The sequence below is a fragment of the Mesoplodon mirus genome (assembly GCF_964341445.2).
Source record: "Mesoplodon mirus genome assembly, chromosome: 1".
Lineage (NCBI taxonomy): Eukaryota > Metazoa > Chordata > Mammalia > Artiodactyla > Ziphiidae > Mesoplodon > Mesoplodon mirus.
The window spans coordinates 99,971,488-99,986,895 of record NC_138976.1 but is presented as its reverse complement, the minus strand read 5'-3'; positions in this window follow the sequence as shown (position 1 = coordinate 99,986,895).

Genomic DNA, 15,408 nt, shown 5'->3' with positions numbered 1-15,408 from the left:
GGAACTACTGGATGTATATCCTCGGTGGCTTCACTGACTGTCCCGACATCGTTTACCAGGTCCCCAGCAGCCCACGGGCCTCTCGTGGTCAGGGCAATCCCAGGATATGGAGCTCACCTGGGCAGGCCACCCCTCCCCAGCAGCCCATGGTGCTCTCGTGGTCAGGCCCCTCCCAGGATACGGAGCTGCCCTGGGCAGGTACCCCGGCAGGGCTGGGCACACAGGTACCGTGCACGTAGCCCTCATTGCAGAGCAGCCCAGATCACCTGTCACTCAGAGCTGACACAGAGCACCTCAGAGCAGGACTTGAGCTAACAAACAGCAGCTCCGACAGGTCTGTGACCCTGGGCATCACTCTGTGCGGCCTCCCTCTGCCTGGTCTTCCAGAGGCTTCCACCGCAGCCGGGGCACCAGGCCTCTGTCTCCACCCATCCCCCCTCCTCTCCCTGACTCCTGGGTTCCTCTCATTAGGAGAGGGTCTTCTTGAAGTTGTCTCCCACTCATGGGCCAGATAAAAGGATTAGAAAACAAGCCGGAGCTGCAGCCCCTTGTCTATCCAGACTCTCAGGAGCCCACACCTGTTCCTTGGACCTGGCCGGTTCAGCGAGGTCCATTTTCTGCAATGTGAGTCCCTGAGGGGTGAGGATGGGCTGACCTGGGCAGCCTGACCCTGCCGGCCAGCCCTCCCCAGGTGTGCCTGGGTTGAGGTCCATATAAACACGGCTCCAGGCAGCAAGAGCCCCTGCAGCTGTGCCTGACGCCATATTCTCTGCCCCGTCAGCAGTCTCGGGGCTGTGCTGGTGGGAGGGAGTGAGGGGCCACGGCTCTGTGGGTGGCCCGGTGTGAGTGGGGCTCTGCTGGACTTTCTGCAGGAGTTGCCGGGCTGCCACCTGCTAAAGAAGAGGATGTGTCACCCATACCTTCCGTTGGAATTTCTCCCCGGGCAGAGGTGAGGAAGGAAAAAAGCAGTGGGGGCCGGGACAGGAGGAGTATCTCAGGCAGGGAAATGGAAAGCTTCCAGAAGAGCGCCCGGGGCCAGGACCATCCTGGCTGGCCTGCAGGCACCAAGTCGGCCTGCGTGCTGTCGCTGCTGTGGCTCCACGGCCCTTCCTCTAGGCTTTCAAGTCCTTGGACATATTCAGGTGTTTTACCTGGGAAGGGTGGGAACAGTTCAGCAGCAGCTGGCCTGGGGCTCGGCTCACGTTGACTCACAGACGCCTCGGCACGGTCCCCCAGCTTTGCAATGACGACGCTCCTTGCGGGGGTTGGGGGGGCTGCTGGCTGCATGGGAGATGATTCCCCACCTCTGACCAACTTCAGAATTGTTTGCCGCTGGAGCCAGTGCCCTGATAGGGTTTTCCTGTGTATAACTGGTGGGTTCTGTTTTTTTTTTTTCTTTTTTGGTTCAAGTGAGATTTTATTCCTCTTCTATGTATTTATAGATATAAGCATGGAAATAATTCATTCCTATAAATACATCTGTGTGAAGGGAAGAACTTTTTTTCCGTTTTATTTTAAAATTTTATTTATTTTTTAAAATTTTGAAATTTAAGTTTATTTTTTTATTCAGCAGGATTATTATTAGTTATCTATTTTATGCATATACATGTATACAGGACAATCCCAATCTCCCGACTCATCCCACCACCAACAACCCATGGCTTCCCCCCTCTTGGTGTCCATACGTTTGTTCTCTACCTCTGTGTCTCTATTTCTGCCCTGCAAACCGGGTCATCTGTACCATCTTTCTAGGTTCCACATATATGCATTAATATACAATATTTGTTTTTCTCCTTCTGACTTACTTCACTCTGTATGACAGTCTCTAGATCCGTCGACGTCTCCACAGATGACCCAGTTTCGTTCCTTTTTATGGCTGAGTAATATTCCGTTTTATAGATGGACCACATCATTATCCGTTCGTCTGTCTGTGGGCATTTAGGTTGCTTCCATTACCTGGCTATTGTAAATAGTGCTGCAATGAACATTGTGGTGAATGTGTCTTTTTCATTTATGGTTTTCTCTGGCTATATGCCCAGAAGTGGGATTGCTGGATCCTATGGTAATTCTATTTTTAGTTTTTTAAGGAACCTCCATGCTGTTCTCCATAGTGACTGTATCAATTTACATTCCCACCAATAGTGGAAGAAGGTTCCTTTGGTCCACACCCTCCCCAGCATTTGTTGTTTGTACATTTTCTGATGATGCCCATTCTAACAGGTGTGAGGTGATACCTCACTGTAGTTTTGATGTGCATTTCTCTAATGATGAGTGATGTTGAGCAGCTTTTCATGTGCGTCTTGGCCATCTCTGTGTCTTCTTTGAAGAAACGTCTATTTAGATCTTCTGCCCATTTTTGTATTGGGTTGTTTGTTTTTTTTTTTTTTTAATATTAAGCTGCATGAGCTGTTATATATATTGGAGATTAAACCTTTGTCCGTGGATTCGTTTGCAAATATTTTCTCCCATTCTGAGGGTTGCCTTTTTCCATTCCCGTTTTTTTTTTAACAAAGAAAGAAAGAAAGAAAAAGAAGCAGAACCCTAATGTGCAGAACAAATATGCAGAACAAAATATGCCTCTTGAAAGTGTCGTTTTGAAATACGGACGTCTTTTGAATTTTTTGGTCGATATATGACCCCAGGATTTGTTTTCAGGGCAGGTGTCATTTACAGGCCTGCAATGATTTTGAATATCAACTGACATTAGCGTTGGGATTAAAGGTGCTGTTGTGTGAAACGGCCACAAGGGGGCAGCAGTTCTCCCTTACCAAATCTGGTTACTAGGGCAGCAGAGCCTCAATGGGAGTCGTGCTCTAGGTTGTAATTTAGAATGGAATGTGCCAGGAGAAGGCCCCTTAAGTTTGTCTCACTACGTCTTGTTCGTTTTTTTAATTTAATTTTTTTATTTTTTATTTTATCACAGCGTGTTTGATTACAATGTTTGGCTTGTTGCAGGTGTGCAAGATGTGGTTCTTTTACACATATACATATGTCTGTTCTTGCTGGGATCCTTTTCCCATGTACGTTATGACAGAATGTTGAGTAGTCTTCTCTTGGTATTCTGTAGGTCTTTGGTGATTATATATTTCACCTGTGTTTGTATATGTCTGTTCACCCCAATCTCGTAATGTATCCAATCCTCACACCTTTCCGTTGGTGAACCATAAGTTTGTTTAATGAATCTGGGATTGCCCTTCTCTGTGGAAATATCTTCACTGGTATCAATTTTTAGGTAACACCTATAAGTGATATCATACGATACGTGTCTTTCTCTTTCTGACTTACTACAAGTCACGTGATCACCTCTAGACTCATCTACGGTGCTGCAAATGGCATGGTGTCCTTTTCTTCCTTGGCTAATATTCTGTCTGTACATGTACCAGTTCTTCTTTGTCCCCTCATCTGTTGATGGACTTTTTGGTTGCTTCCACGTCATGGCTATTGTAATGCTGCGGCAATGCACATTTGCCTGCCTGTGTCTTTCCAATTCTGTCTTCTTAGGTTATAGGCCCAGGAGTGGGCCTGCTGGATCATATGGTAGCGGAATGTTTACCTTGTAGAGGCACCTCCAGTCTGTTCTCATTAGTGGCTCTTACCAGGTTACGTCCCGCTTAAAGTTGAGGGTATGCGCTTCTCCACAACACCTTCAGCATTTTTTGTTTGTAGTTTTTTTGCTGATGTGTGTTCTGACTAGTGTGAGCCGATACCACTTTGTGGCTGGATTTGCATGCGTCTCATAATCCCTTGAAATTGAGCTTTCTGGCATGTCCTTCTTTTCTTCAACTGTGAGTACAGCTTACCTCTTCAAATTGTCTTCGTGAAGTGTGTGTGACATTTAGAAATATTTTGGCCATTACCTCCCTCAAGACGTTTGGAGGGCAGGTTTCATTTACAGCCCACCAGTACTGCTGCATATGAAGTGACCCTTAGCACAGGTCTTAAAGCTGCTGTTGCAGGTAATGGCCAGAGGGCGGCAGCATTTCTGCTTTTCCCAACCTGGGAACTAGGGAAACAGACCATCCGGGCAGTGGTGTTCCTCGGTTAAATATTAGAGTGGAATGTGCCCCCAAGAGCTGATGTCTCCTTAATTATGTTTGTTTTATAAATTGTATTTATATAGATTTTTTATTGGAGTCATATTCCATTGTGTACAGGGACCACTTCTTCTTTGTGCATTCCTCTGTTGATGGACATTTTCGTAGCTTCCAAGTGTTGGCTATGGTAAATATTGCTGGAGTGGAGGATTGCCAGCCTGTGTTTTTTTTGTTTTTTTTTTTTTTTTTTTTTTTTTTTTTTTTTTTTTTGCGGTACGTGGGCCTCTCACTGCGGTGGACCCTCCCATTGCAGAGCACAGGCTCTGGACGCGCAGGCCCAGCAGCCCTAGCTCACGGGACAAGCCGCTCCGCGGCACGTGTGATCTTCCCGACCCGGAGCATGAACGCGTGTCCCCTGCATTGGCAGGCGGGCTCTCAACCACTGCGCCACCAGTGAAGCCCAGCCTGTGTTTTTTTTTGATTCTCATCCCCTCAGGCGATAGGCCCAGCAGTGGGTATGCTTGATTGAATGGTAGCTCAGTATTTACCTTTACAAGGCACCTCATTTTTGTTTTCATTACTGGCTCTTACCATGTCCCACTTTGGACCAAGGGTAGGCATTTCTCTAAAACCCCTTCAGCATTTACTTTGTGCAGAATTCTTGCTGATGGCCATTCTGACTGGTGTGAGCGGATAGGTTTTTGTAATTTGGATTTGCATAGCTTTAATTATTCCTAATGTTCAGCATTTTTCCATGCCGTTTTAAATTTCTTTTTTTTTGCCATTACACTATGCTTTTATTAGAAAAAAAAAATATATATATACATGTATTGGGGAACATTAAATATCTTGGATGTGCTAATGAGAAAATCATTTTCTCTACATGGACTGAATTTTTACTTGGAGACATGTTTTCCTACTAAAGGGAAGACTAAAGAAGGATTTTACTGTCGACCAGGCAAGACACCTCCCCAAAGATGGCAATGCCTTGGACAGTGTTGATGGCGGGCTGGGGCACCTGGAATCCTTGGCCCATACTGGCAGGTACTAACTGGAAACACACTCTTCCTGGGGGACAAGGATGGGAGGCACCTTAGGCCCAGCTGCTCATCGTCAAACCTTACACTTTTCAAACTATGTTGGTGTCTGACTTCCCTTTCCCTGACAGAACAACTCTGGCCCTTGGAGGTGGCTTTATGACTGCAGGCTGTAGAACCCATCATTCTCCCTTGCTCTGGGTAGGAGGTAAGCCTATGGTAGCAGAAAACCCCACATACTGGGACTTGGAATTCCACTCTGTGCTCATTTAACTCTGTGGCATGAAGTCCATGGTGAATTGCTCTTTTTTCTTCTACGATCTGTCCAACAGCTGTCATGAGTGCCTGACCCTCAGCAGTCTCACTCTTCAAGATTGATCTGCTTTTGACTGATCCGTGACTCCGGGCAGTGGCTGATATGGGCTTTTTTTTTTTTCTTTGCAGAGCATCTCGACCATTGACTTTTTTATTGGGGAAAATCCACTTTAAAAATAGCCTCATCCTTTTTCTGAAGAGGCTTTCTGGAGGGCTCTATTTCTTCTCTGGCATGAGCTGGAGACATCTGCTCCCAATAGAGTCTGTTATGCCCCTGACCTGGGCAGGGCGGCTCATACTTCCAGCTTGAGGGCTCCCTCGTTCTTTAAACCTCTCTTCGTGCTCTCCTGGTTTATGCCTCCTACGGTCCTCTCTTTTGTAAGTAGGGGCAATCATCTTGCTCTGGCTCTTCCATGAGTCTTGGAGTTTTGAAGTTTGGGGCTCCTGCTGCCCTAGGTTGCTCCTTTGGCCTTCCATAAGGCCACTTGGCTCCTGGGAAGCTAACGTGTCTCTGGTGGGGACTCTCTGGGGATGGCACTGAGGCACCTGAGAAGCCAAGTTGTCTGCAGCAAGGAACCTGTGTTTGGGAAAGTCCTGAAGCTGGTTGTCTGACTGTACCTTTACTTTGGAGTTAAACTCACTAGCAACCTCCATGTTAAGGCATGGCTCACCTAGAGGTTGGAAAACAGACATTCTAGGTAGTAGGAAACTTTTACTGGCCCCTGGCACCTCTAAACTCCTCATAGGTACATTTGTGGTTTGGGATTTTGTCAACACTTTGGTTTCCAAGATAACACTAGACTGTGGTTGAAGAGCAGGAGACTCCTTGGCCTCCACAGCCTCCCTGGCCTCTTCACCTCTCAAAGATTGGGATCCTAAGTTCACCTCTATCACTGTTACCCTATGGCAGGGGTCTCCTGAGGCCTGACCACCACTCTCCTCTCTTGGCTCGTTCCTGACCATTGCTGAACTTGGACCTGGCTCTAGGCTGTCCCTCTTGACCCATTCCACAGTCTCACTCTTCCAGGTTCTGCCCACAAGGCTGAGTGTGAGGGACTGAGAAGGTGGCCTGCCCTGCTGTGCAGTCAGAGAAGCCTTTGAGGGCCCATGGTAGTCACCAGGTGGAATCGCTCCCAGGGCACTCTGGATTTCCTTACACACAGTGGAGGGGACAAGGAGAGGCCTCTTCAGGGCAGGAATGGACTCTTCTGTTCTCACCTTCTCTCCTGAATGAGCCTGAGGAGGTTTCTCCGGGAACTCAGCAAACGTGACTGTTGAGTGGGACCCAGATACACAGGTGGCTGAAGGGGACGAGGCTAACCGCAGGGTGGTGGAGGGTTGGAACTTTGTCGACTTCAAGAGATTGATGGGCTTGAGGACCTTGAGGGGTAGGGTCCACCCGTGCTTTACCCAAAACCTTGTAATATGTGCTTCCAGCACCTCTCGAGTGTCTTGAACCAGGAAGGAAACCCTACAGGAGGTGTTCCTGCAGGGTTCCCAACCCTTCAAGCAGTATCCTCCACAGGCTCCAGCAGGCACTGCTTTGCACATCTCACCAGGAGGGTCTTGCCATGAGAGCTGATGAAAGTTGCCCTTGCCAGGAAGCCTCCCCAGGCAGCTCCGCAGAGGTGAAGCCAGGTTGTGAGTCCCCTCCAGTTCTTCCAGGCAATCTCTGCAAGCTTTCAAAGATCGACTTTTCTTCCTACTCCTGCTCCTCCCCTTCAGCTCTACTTGATGCTTCCTGATGTTTCTAGGTTTCCTAGGTGGTGCTAAGAATGGATTACTCTGGAAGCAGGGGAGTAACGTGAGGAAGAGCCCCAGTCCACACAGGAAGCCAAGGATGATATCAATCACCCAGGAAGTTGGGCTGGATCTCAGCCAGATAGCAACAGTGTTTTTCAAAGAAAAGAGATTCTCCGTCTTCTGAACTGCATTGCCGCCCTCAGGCAACAGAGCCCTGGGAGTTCACTTGATGGCAGAACCCCAGGCCTGCATCACAGAGCTGTGGCCTTGTCACAAAGGGCTCCTGAGAGTGGGGGAGGGGCACTAAGAGCAATAGGCTGAATCACTGCCCCTCCTTCGCGTCCAGACCTTTATCCAGCTTTATCCGGAGAGAGCTGCGGAGAGCCACACTGGCGGACAGGTGGCGGCGCCGGGGCTGGGCGCCGTTGGGGCCGGCCAGGTGCAGGTGGAGGGGCTCGCGGGCCGCACGGACGGCCCCCGGGCCCGCGGCGGAGTGTGGGTCCGGGCCAGCAACCCCCGGAGCGTCGGGTGTGCCACTGCCTTCCAGGGCCGCCTTCGGGCCGCATGGAGCGGCCCCTCTGGCGCTCTGTGGTGGTGGTGGCGGGGGCGGGGGTGGCGGAGGAGGTGGGGCCTGCAGCAGTGCCCGGCGGGGGGCGGAGCTGGCGGCCCACGCCGCGGGCGACTAAAGGAGAAGGCGCAGCCGCAGCGGGAGGCCAAAAGCCTACAGCACCCGGTATTCCCAGGCGGTCTCCCATCCAAGTACTAACCAGGCCCGACCCTGCTTAGCTTCCGAGATCAGACGAGATCGGGCGCGTTCAGGGTGGTATGGCCGTAGGCGGGGGCGGGGACCGCGGGCTGCCTCTTGAGGCCCAGCTTCGCTTGTCCTTGCGCCTTACCGCCATCCCCGCGGCCAGCCCGCCCCGGCAGCGCCCCGCCGCCCGCCCAGGCAGGGCAACGGAGGCCTCGGGTACCGCGGCGTGGCGGAGGGGCCATTTTAATTTTCTGGTACAGAAAAACAGAAAAAAACGGAGAGTACAATTAACCTCTTGAAATTGTCCTCTTGCATGGTTGCCCTCTTTAGAAGTTTTGGGTCCATTTTCGACCCCAGGATTGTTTTTCAGGGCAGGTGCCATTTACTGGCTGCAATGAGTGTGAATATTTAGTGACCATGAGCACTGGGTTTAAAGCTGCTTTTGTGGCAAACGGCCACAAGGCGGCAGCATTTCTCCATTCCCAAATCTGGTTACTAGGGCAGCAGAGCCTTTCGGGGACCAATGCAATACAGAAGAAGGCATCACTGAAGTCTCATACAGAATACCGTGTCCTGGTGGATGGTAGAATGACCAGCAGGGTGTAGGAATTAGGAACTACCGGATGTATATCCTCGGTGGCTTCACTGACTGTCCCGACATCGTTTACCAGGTCCCCAGCAGCCCACGGGGCTCTCGTGGTCAGGGCAATCCCAGGATATGGAGCTCACCTGGGCAGGCCCCCCCTCCCCAGCAGCCCATGGTGCTCTCGTGGTCAGGCCCCTCCCAGGATACGGAGCTGCCCTGGGCAGGTACCCCGGCAGGGCTGGGCACACAGGTACCGTGCACGTAGCCCTCATTGCAGAGCAGCCCAGATCACCTGTCACTCAGAGCTGACACAGAGCACCTCAGAGCAGGACTTGAGCTAACAAACAGCAGCTCCGACAGGTCTGTGACCCTGGGCATCACTCTGTGCGGCCTCCCTCTGCCTGGTCTTCCAGAGGCTTCCACCGCAGCCGGGGCACCAGGCCTCTGTCTCCACCCATCACCCCTCCTCTCCCTGACTCCTGGGTTCCTCTCATTAGGAGAGGGTCTTCTTGAAGTTGTCTCCCACTCATGGGCCAGATAAAAGGATTAGAAAACAAGCCGGAGCTGCAGCCCCTTGTCTATCCAGACTCTCAGGGGCCCACACCTGTTCCTTGGACCTGGCCGGTTCAGCGAGGTCCATTTTCTGCAATGTGAGTCCCTGAGGGGTGAGGATGGGCTGACCTGGGCAGCCTGACCCTGCCGGCCAGCCCTCCCCAGGTGTGCCTGGGTTGAGGTCCATATAAACACGGCTCCAGGCAGCAAGAGCCCCTGCAGCTGTGCCTGACGCCATATTCTCTGCCCCGTCAGCAGTCTCGGGGCTGTGCTGGTGGGAGGGAGTGAGGGGCCACGGCTCTGTGGGTGGCCCGGTGTGAGTGGGGCTCTGCTGGACTTTCTGCAGGAGTTGCCGGGCTGCCACCTGCTAAAGAAGAGGATGTGTCACCCATACCTTCCGTTGGAATTTCTCCCCGGGCAGAGGTGAGGAAGGAAAAAAGCAGTGGGGGCCGGGACAGGAGGAGTATCTCAGGCAGGGAAATGGAAAGCTTCCAGAAGAGCGCCCGGGGCCAGGACCATCCTGGCTGGCCTGCAGGCACCAAGTCGGCCTGCGTGCTGTCGCTGCTGTGGCTCCACGGCCCTTCCTCTAGGCTTTCAAGTCCTTGGACATATTCAGGTGTTTTACCTGGGAAGGGTGGGAACAGTTCAGCAGCAGCTGGCCTGGGGCTCGGCTCACGTTGACTCACAGACGCCTCGGCACGGTCCCCCAGCTTTGCAATGACGACGCTCCTTGCGGGGGTTGGGGGGGCTGCTGGCTGCATGGGAGATGATTCCCCACCTCTGACCAACTTCAGAATTGTTTGCCGCTGGAGCCAGTGCCCTGATAGGGTTTTCCTGTGTATAACTGGTGGGTTCTGTTTTTTTTTTTCTTTTTTGGTTCAAGTGAGATTTTATTCCTCTTCTATGTATTTATAGATATAAGCATGGAAATAATTCATTCCTATAAATACATCTGTGTGAAGGGAAGAACTTTTTTTCCGTTTTATTTTAAAATTTTATTTATTTTTTAAAATTTTGAAATTTAAGTTTATTTTTTTATTCAGCAGGATTATTATTAGTTATCTATTTTATGCATATACATGTATACAGGACAATCCCAATCTCCCGACTCATCCCACCACCAACAACCCATGGCTTCCCCCCTCTTGGTGTCCATACGTTTGTTCTCTACCTCTGTGTCTCTATTTCTGCCCTGCAAACCGGGTCATCTGTACCATCTTTCTAGGTTCCACATATATGCATTAATATACAATATTTGTTTTTCTCCTTCTGACTTACTTCACTCTGTATGACAGTCTCTAGATCCGTCGACGTCTCCACAGATGACCCAGTTTCGTTCCTTTTTATGGCTGAGTAATATTCCGTTTTATAGATGGACCACATCATTATCCGTTCGTCTGTCTGTGGGCATTTAGGTTGCTTCCATTACCTGGCTATTGTAAATAGTGCTGCAATGAACATTGTGGTGAATGTGTCTTTTTGATTTATGGTTTTCTCTGGCTATATGCCCAGAAGTGGGATTGCTGGATCCTATGGTAATTCTATTTTTAGTTTTTTAAGGAACCTCCATGCTGTTCTCCATAGTGACTGTATCAATTTACATTCCCACCAATAGTGGAAGAAGGTTCCTTTGGTCCACACCCTCCCCAGCATTTGTTGTTTGTACATTTTCTGATGATGCCCATTCTAACAGGTGTGAGGTGATACCTCACTGTAGTTTTGATGTGCATTTCTCTAATGATGAGTGATGTTGAGCAGCTTTTCATGTGCGTCTTGGCCATCTCTGTGTCTTCTTTGAAGAAACGTCTATTTAGATCTTCTGCCCATTTTTGTATTGGGTTGTTTGTTTGTTTTTTTTTTAATATTAAGCTGCATGAGCTGTTATATATATTGGAGATTAAACCTTTGTCCGTGGATTCGTTTGCAAATATTTTCTCCCATTCTGAGGGTTGCCTTTTTCCATTCCCGTTTTTTTTTTTTTTAACAAAGAAAGAAAGAAAGAAAAAGAAGCAGAACCCTAATGTGCAGAACAAATATGCAGAACAAAATATGCCTCTTGAAAGTGTCGTTTTGAAATACGGACGTCTTTTGAATTTTTTGGTCGATATATGACCCCAGGATTTGTTTTCAGGGCAGGTGTCATTTACAGGCCTGCAATGATTTTGAATATCAACTGACATTAGCGTTGGGATTAAAGGTGCTGTTGTGTGAAACGGCCACAAGGGGGCAGCAGTTCTCCCTTACCAAATCTGGTTACTAGGGCAGCAGAGCCTCAATGGGAGTCGTGCTCTAGGTTGTAATTTAGAATGGAATGTGCCAGGAGAAGGCCCCTTATGTTTGTCTCACTACGTCTTGTTCGTTTTTTTAATTTAATTTTTTTATTTTTTATTTTATCACACCGTGTTTGATTACAATGTTTGGCTTGTTGCAGGTGTGCAAGATGTGGTTCTTTTACACATATACATATGTCTGTTCTTGCTGGGATCCTTTTCCCATGTACGTTATGACAGAATGTTGAGTAGTCTTCTCTTGGTATTCTGTAGGTCTTTGGTGATTATATATTTCACCTGTGTTTGTATATGTCTGTTCACCCCAATCTCGTAATGTATCCAATCCTCACACCTTTCCGTTGGTGAACCATAAGTTTGTTTAATGAATCTGGGATTGCCCTTCTCTGTGGAAATATCTTCACTGGTATCAATTTTTACGTAACACCTATAAGTGATATCATACGATACGTGTCTTTCTCTTTCTGACTTACTACAAGTCACGTGATCACCTCTAGACTCATCTACGCTGCTGCAAATGGCATGGTGTCCTTTTCTTCCTTGGCTAATATTCTGTCTGTACATGTACCAGTTCTTCTTTGTCCCCTCATCTGTTGATGGGCTTTTTGGTTGCTTCCACGTCATGGCTATTGTAATGCTGCGGCAATGCACATTTGCCTGCCTGTGTCTTTCCAATTCTGTCTTCTTAGGTTATAGGCCCAGGAGTGGGCCTGCTGGATCATATGGTAGCGGAATGTTTACCTTGTAGAGGCACCTCCAGTCTGTTCTCATTAGTGGCTCTTACCAGGTTACGTCCCGCTTAAAGTTGAGGGTATGCGCTTCTCCACAACACCTTCAGCATTTTTTGTTTGTAGTTTTTTTGCTGATGTGTGTTCTGACTAGTGTGAGCCGATACCACTTTGTGGCTGGATTTGCATGCGTCTCATAATCCCTTGAAATTGAGCTTTCTGGCATGTCCTTCTTTTCTTCAACTGTGAGTACAGCTTACCTCTTCAAATTGTCTTCGTGAAGTGTGTGTGACATTTAGAAATATTTTGGCCATTACCTCCCTCAAGACGTTTGGAGGGCAGGTTTCATTTACAGCCCACCAGTACTGCTGCATATGAAGTGACCCTTAGCACAGGTCTTAAAGCTGCTGTTGCAGGTAATGGCCAGAGGGCGGCAGCATTTCTGCTTTTCCCAACCTGGGAACTAGGGAAACAGACCATCCGGGCAGTGGTGTTCCTCGGTTAAATATTAGAGTGGAATGTGCCCCCAAGAGCTGATGTCTCCTTAATTATGTTTGTTTTATAAATTGTATTTATATAGATTTTTTATTGGAGTCATATTCCATTGTGTACAGGGACCACTTCTTCTTTGTGCATTCCTCTGTTGATGGACATTTTCGTAGCTTCCAAGTGTTGGCTATGGTAAATATTGCTGGAGTGGAGGATTGCCAGCCTGTGTTTTTTTTTTTTTTGTTTTTTTTTTTTTTTTTTTTTTTGCGGTACGTGGGCCTCTCACTGCGGTGGACCCTCCCATTGCAGAGCACAGGCTCCGGACGCGCAGGCCCAGCAGCCCTAGCTCACGGGACAAGCCGCTCCGCGGCACGTGGGATCTTCCCGACCCGGAGCATGAACGCGTGTCCCCTGCATTGGCAGGCGGGCTCTCAACCACTGCGCCACCAGTGAAGCCCAGCCTGTGTTTTTTTTGATTCTCATCCCCTCAGGCGATAGGCCCAGCAGTGGGTATGCTTGATTGAATGGTAGCTCAGTATTTACCTTTACAAGGCACCTCATTTTTGTTTTCATTACTGGCTCTTACCATGTCCCACTTTGGACCAAGGGTAGGCATTTCTCTAAAACCCCTTCAGCATTTACTTTTTGCAGAATTCTTGCTGATGGCCATTCTGACTGGTGTGAGCGGATAGGTTTTTGTAATTTGGATTTGCATAGCTTTAATTATTCCTAATGTTCAGCATTTTTCCATGCCGTTTTAAATTTCTTTTTTTTTGCTATTACACTATGCTTTTATTAGAAAAAAAAAAATATATATATATATATACATGTATTGGGGAACATTAAATATCTTGGATGTGCTAATGAGAAAATCATTTTCTCTACATGGACTGAATTTTTACTTGGAGACATGTTTTCCTACTAAAGGGAAGACTAAAGAAGGATTTTACTGTCGACCAGGCAAGACACCTCCCCAAAGATGACAATGCCTTGGACAGTGTTGATGGCGGGCTGGGGCACCTGGAATCCTTGGCCCATACTGGCAGGTACTAACTGGAAACACACTCTTCCTGGGGGACAAGGATGGGAGGCACCTTAGGCCCAGCTGCTCATCGTCAAACCTTACACTTTTCAAACTATGTTGGTGTCTGACTTCCCTTTCCCTGACAGAACAACTCTGGCCCTTGGAGGTGGCTTTATGACTGCAGGCTGTAGAACCCATCATTCTCCCTTGCTCTGGGTAGGAGGTAAGCCTATGGTAGCAGAAACCCCCACATACTGGGACTTGGAATTCCACTCTGTGCTCATTTAACTCTGTGGCATGAAGTCCATGGTGAATTGCTCTTTTTTCTTCTACGATCTGTCCAACAGCTGTCATGAGTGCCTGACCCTCAGCAGTCTCACTCTTCAAGATTGATCTGCTTTTGACTGATCCGTGACTCCGGGCAGTGGCTGATATGGGCTTTTTTTTTTTTTCTTTGCAGAGCATCTCGACCATTGACTTTTTTATTGGGGAAAATCCACTTTAAAAATAGCCTCATCCTTTTTCTGAAGAGGCTTTCTGGAGGGCTATATTTCTTCTCTGGCATGAGCTGGAGACATCTGCTCCCAATAGAGTCTGTTATGCCCCTGACCTGGGCAGGGCGGCTCATACTTCCAGCTTGAGGGGTCCCTCGTTCTTTAAACCTCTCTTCGTGCTCTCCTGGTTTATGCCTCCTACGGTCCTCTCTTTTGTAAGTAGGGGCAATCATCTTGCTCTGGCTCTTCCATGAGTCTTGGAGTTTTGAAGTTTGGGGCTCCTGCTGCCCTAGGTTGCTCCTTTGGCCTTCCATAAGGCCACTTGGCTCCTGGGAAGCTAACGTGTCTCTGGTGGGGACTCTCTGGGGATGGCACTGAGGCACCTGAGAAGCCAAGTTGTCTGCAGCAAGGAACCTGTGTTTGGGAAAGTCCTGAAGCTGGTTGTCTGACTGTACCTTTACTTTGGAGTTAAACTCACTAGCAACCTCCATGTTAAGGCATGGCTCACCTAGAGGTTGGAAAACAGACATTCTAGGTAGTAGGAAACTTTTACTGGCCCCTGGCACCTCTAAACTCCTCATAGGTACATTTGTGGTTTGGGATTTTGTCAACACTTTGGTTTCCAAGATAACACTAGACTGTGGTTGAAGAGCAGGAGACTCCTTGGCCTCCACAGCCTCCCTGGCCTCTTCACCTCTCAAAGATTGGGATCCTAAGTTCACCTCTATCACTGTTACCCTATGGCAGGGGTCTCCTGAGGCCTGACCACCACTCTCCTCTCTTGGCTCGTTCCTGACCATTGCTGAACTTGGACCTGGCTCTAGGCTGTCCCTCTTGACCCATTCCACAGTCTCACTCTTCCAGGTTCTGCCCACAAGGCTGAGTGTGAGGGACTGAGAAGGTGGCCTGCCCTGCTGTGCAGTCAGAGAAGCCTTTGAGGGCCCATGGTAGTCACCAGGTGGAATCGCTCCCAGGGCACTCTGGATTTCCTTACACACAGTGGAGGGGACAAGGAGAGGCCTCTTCAGGGCAGGAACGGACTCTTCTGTTCTCACCTTCTCTCCTGAATGAGCCTGAGGAGGTTTCTCGGGGAACTCAGCAAACGTGACTGTTGAGTGGGACCCAGATACACAGGTGGCTGAAGGGGACGAGGCTAACCGCAGGGTGGTGGAGGGTTGGAACTTTGTCGACTTCAAGAGATTGATGGGCTTGAGGACCTTGAGGGGGAGGGTCCACCCGTGCTTTACCCAAAACCTTGTAATATGTGCTTCCAGCACCTCTCGAGTGTCTTGAACCAGGAAGGAAACCCTACAGGAGGTGTTCCTGCAGGGTTCCCAACCCTTCAAGCAGTATCCTCCACAGGCTCC